Source organism: Rhodamnia argentea, chromosome 9, assembly GCF_020921035.1.
Source record: "Rhodamnia argentea isolate NSW1041297 chromosome 9, ASM2092103v1, whole genome shotgun sequence".
Taxonomy (NCBI): domain Eukaryota; kingdom Viridiplantae; phylum Streptophyta; class Magnoliopsida; order Myrtales; family Myrtaceae; genus Rhodamnia; species Rhodamnia argentea.
This window is the reverse complement of record NC_063158.1, coordinates 18,083,909-18,088,662: the sequence shown is the minus strand read 5'-3', so window position 1 is coordinate 18,088,662 and position 4,754 is coordinate 18,083,909.

Sequence of the window (4,754 nt, the reverse complement as noted above, 5' to 3'; positions counted from 1 at the left end):
AATCCTCGGAGGCCGCAATTGGACCGAACGATGAACTCGGTGGTTCATGGGCGGCTATGGAGCTTTCATGGCTGCGGAACTCCTGAACTCCTTGAAATAAACCAATTGAGAAGATTGCATCGCCGATTTCTCAATATTGGGAGTGCAACGAATTGTTGCCCAAGCTCAATGGCCCGGCTCAACATCGGCATGAGCAAGCTAAGGCACTTGCAAAAGTTTGGTTAATGACACTGGAACCCCAAACAACACACCACAATGTTTGTGGGTTGGGGTTCATTGGAAATGTTATTCATCAATGGAAAAACTTTCGATGCATGTTCCTTCTCGTTGTTCCTCGTTCTCGTCGGTGCAAAGTTCGGGCGCCACGGGAAGAGCCGTGACAAACTCGGAGATCGCTAGGTAGTCGAACGGGAATTTGGGCACAAAAAGAGGACTCCAAAGTGTTGGAGTCGAATGCGTCAGTGACAAATTGGGGTTGCATCTCGGGGATGGGTCCGCTCAATCGGGGTCCGCAAAATAATAGACTTCACCGGATGGGGGCAAACGTGGTTGCTTCAAGGAGATCCCGGGCAAGATTGATTGAAAATCCGTAACCAAGAGAGGAAAGTGAAATTCTCTAATCCCAAGTCAATAAAACAAAATTGCAATAAGAATCCAAGGGTTTAAGAAATCATGGGGAGAAAAACTTCCCGTTAGCATGTGCGAATCGTGTCCTTCAAAGCATAAACTCCCAAGTGTGTGCGAGCCGGTGTCCTTTCCCGAAGAAGTCCATGCCTCACCGCCTTGTTGTGATCGGGATCTCACGAGTGCTTCAAGTTAAAGCCATCGCTTCGATGAGGGAGGTGCGAGTGTGTATTGTGAACCCTCTAAGGGCCGTGTCTTCTCATGAATTGGCCCCCTTCGTATGGAGTTCCCCGGAACCGCACTTGCTGGAAATTAATTGTAAGAGCGCTTGGGACGTTGCTCGTTTATAGGAGACCGGAAGTATGGTCGGGATTGCAACTTCGCTGGGTTTTTATAAGTAGCTTGCCAAAACATATCGGAGGTGAAAATCTCGCCTTGTTGAAAACCCACAGGAACTAATTAAAGTGCAATAAAAGGGAAAATCTTGAGATAATACTAAAACCAAACCACTACACGTTCGACTAGTGGAGAATCGGTGATAGATGCAACGATGGAGCATGGTATCTTTTCCCAGAATGAAGCTAATCAAGCACTCCCAGTTGGTGAATGTTAGAGAAATCGGATATGCAAAGTCGTTGATATCTCTTGAATTTGTGCGACTTCTTCGATTCTCAATTTGCGAATTCCCATGTCCCCACCTTCTCTCTATGCGTGGGCGTCTCTTTGAATTTCACCATGGAGACACCCCTTCTCCTTCCATGGCCGTGTATACTGAAGTGTCCGTGGCCCCCTGGACAACGGATGAAGACGAACCAGCGAGACGCCTCTCACATTGGCCGTGTATTATCATATCCGTCCCCCCTAAACCCTAAGCTTAACGTGGTATTTATAGACTAGGGTGACCGTCGGATTAAAAATTCTGATCTTCAAGAGTCTGATCTCATTAAAACTCCTCAATAATTTCCGCCACAAGAGGAATTGTCATGGGCTAGCTCAATTCCCGCTCTTGCGGGCTTAACCGTATAATCTCGAGCTCAAATTGGGCTTTAATTAATTAAATGAATAATTAATTAAGAGCCTTTAACATTTAAATGAGCATAAATGGGCTGAATTAAATATGAAAATAGGCTCAAGCCCTCTTAGAATTTTCGGCAATCTCCCCATGCTTAGTCGAATTTTCCATGTGATGCCCAAGTCACTTGTCAATTTAAGCCGAACACAATGATGCGCATAACCGACGAAAAGTAAATATGCAATGCATCAGAAATTTATTTTTGGTGAGAACTATGACTAGTTCTCGTTTTATGCTTGAAATGGATGATTTTAGAAAAATCAAAATTTAGGTGTCAACAACCGCCCCTCTTTGAGTGGAGGCTCGTAGAGGTTTCGCTCAAAGACTAAAATTAAAACCTAAATTTTGCAAATGATATGATAATTTATTTTTGGTGGGAGTCTTAATCCCATTTTCTAATGTGGTAGGAAATAATGCATGCCATGCAAGACAGTAAATGACATGTGCCAAAGCTTCTCTTTTTTCCATATTAAAGAAACTCGCACATGGATCGCATACGAGCATACCTGTTTTACCAGATACCTCATAAGCTAATGATTCTCTTAATTTCCAAGCTTCTGATGCGAGGATCTTAAGGTACTAGGCCCATCCGTTATCAGAGACTTCCTTCTGATGCGAGACGACGCAAGATATGTGTGTCCTTCGAGATCACAAGAGCTACGTCGTTATGAGTCGAAAGAAGTGAAATCAAGTTCACAAGAGTTACGTCGTTGTGAGTTGATAAAATGTCAAAATCGCCGGTGCATATGTCTTCACGATTTGATAAAGGGGAACCAAAATCATAAGAGCTACGTCGTTACGATTTGATGAAAGAGCCGAGAATCATAAGAGCTATGTCATTATGAGCCGACTAAAGGTCAAGATCACCAATGCATATGTCTTCGTGATCTGAGATCGAAATCATAAGAGCTACGTCGTTATGATTTGATAAGATGTCAAGATCGCGCAATATGTCTACACGACCGATAGGAGAGGCATATTGCCCGATTTGAACAATATTTGAGAGGAGTACCACCGAATGGAATCGATAAGTACGAAAGGGACATATTGCCCGAATTGAATCATAACAACTATCATCAGAAGAGTTGTTAATTTGAAAAGGTGTTTAGAAAACTTACCCGGGTTCTTCGAACGAATAATCAAGGAACGAGGTAGATTGCTTGTATCATACCCGTTTAATCACTTGAGATGAACATGATCAATTGTTAACACAACATGACACGTCCAAAAATTCTTGAATTTTTTTTGTTTACATTGCAAAGCTCCATGGGGATTTGTTAATAAGGAAATAAGTCCGGTCCTTTTAACAAAACATAATCGCATTAAATGACGAACCTATTGTCAGAAAGGACTTTTACTCACTCCCATGTAAGGGTTCAGGTTGAAGAGATACTTACCCGAGGGTTTGAAAGATCACATGGTGGGCATTTGCCGGTAGAATTTGCTCATTTAATAATCCTTGGATGAATTTCGAGACCTTGGGAGAGAACTCGAACATCGGAAATGCATTACCTAGCGTAGAATGTCAGAGGTATCATGTACAAACATATTCAACAATCAGTTCATGCAAAACTATTCGGCCGAGCTTGCAATGATTAGAAATAACATGTGTATAATGCAATGACTCATACTATGGTTCATGCATAACCATTCTATCAAGTTTGCATTACCAATCCCGTCCAGGGAGGTTCTCACATTATGAATATCTCAAATGTGAGCTGAATGGGGGGACTTCAATCCGAAAGGGCTTTCTCTCACTCTCAAAAAAGGCTATTTATCCTGTCTGCAGGATTCAAGAAAAATCATTCAATCTTACGATCATCGGATTCGACAAGGATCCGAGTAATCTCGCAATTGATACAACCGAGCCGATCTGGAGGTCTTGATTAGGACCGTAATGAGGGCTAGGTCAAAGGTTTACAAAGGGGACTCTAGTTGAGTCAAGGTCGCGAAATGAATTTCTTCGTCATCTGCTCCAGGTTTACAAGTCAAGAATCCCGCAAAAATGAGAGAGAAATAATCTTGCTCGAACTTTTTTGAGCGATGCTTAAAATCATTTAACTCTACATTAACTCAAGTGCCCTAATCAGAAGAGACTTTGAAGGGTTGTAACGTAGGCTAGGATTGGGGACTGAGGAACAAAAAGGCTCGTTTTGGCTCAGAAACTATATGAGAAGGGGCTTGACGTTGGTGATCATCGCCGACTAGTCACCGATCTTGGTCTTCCGGAAATGTCTTCAGAAAGAACCATCATTGCTTGAGAGATAGTATGAACTTCTATCGAAAATTATACTCGGCGAACCGACTTCTCCAGGGAGTCTTCTTTACAACCAAGCTCAATTGGGGATTTACAAGAAATAACATGCAAACATATCGAAATTTACAAACTAACATACAAAAATGTACACTTGAAAATTCAGAAGTATAGTACAAATGAACAAGAATTTGAATGGGCATTGGCTTTGCTTTTGGCAGGCACTTTTCTTTTTTTAATGCCCGTGATTTCCTTATGAGACCAGCCTTTGCTTTTTTGACTCCCGACTCCCATTTTTCCTCTTTTTTTTTTTTTTGAGAGAGCTTGTTCTTTTTTTTCGAATTTTTCTGCTCTTTTTTTTTCCTTTTTTTTTCGAGAGCGGGCCCTTCTCCTTTAGGCTGAATTTGCCACTCCTTTTTTTACAATCCCATGATTTTGAACCAGGAATTACAACAAGAATAAACATTTACAAACAAAAATTACATAAAATATAAAAAATCTAGCATACAAGAAATGAGTCCATTTGGGAATTCTCTGTTGACCCGACCATCTCCAACTCTAATCTTTGGAAAAATGCTATCTTCGTCTTCGGAATGAGCAAATGATCACCAATAGGGGTTCAAGAAATGAATTTGCAGGCTCAAATGGGCTATGCAACGAATGAAGTGTATATGATAGAGAAATGAATGCTCTTCGTCATCCTAAGGCACTTGAGTTAAAGTTCGAGTAAAATGCAAAGAAACACCCGAAGATTAATGTTAGTCCGAGCAAGAAAATTTCTAACCATTTACCTCGTATTGCTGC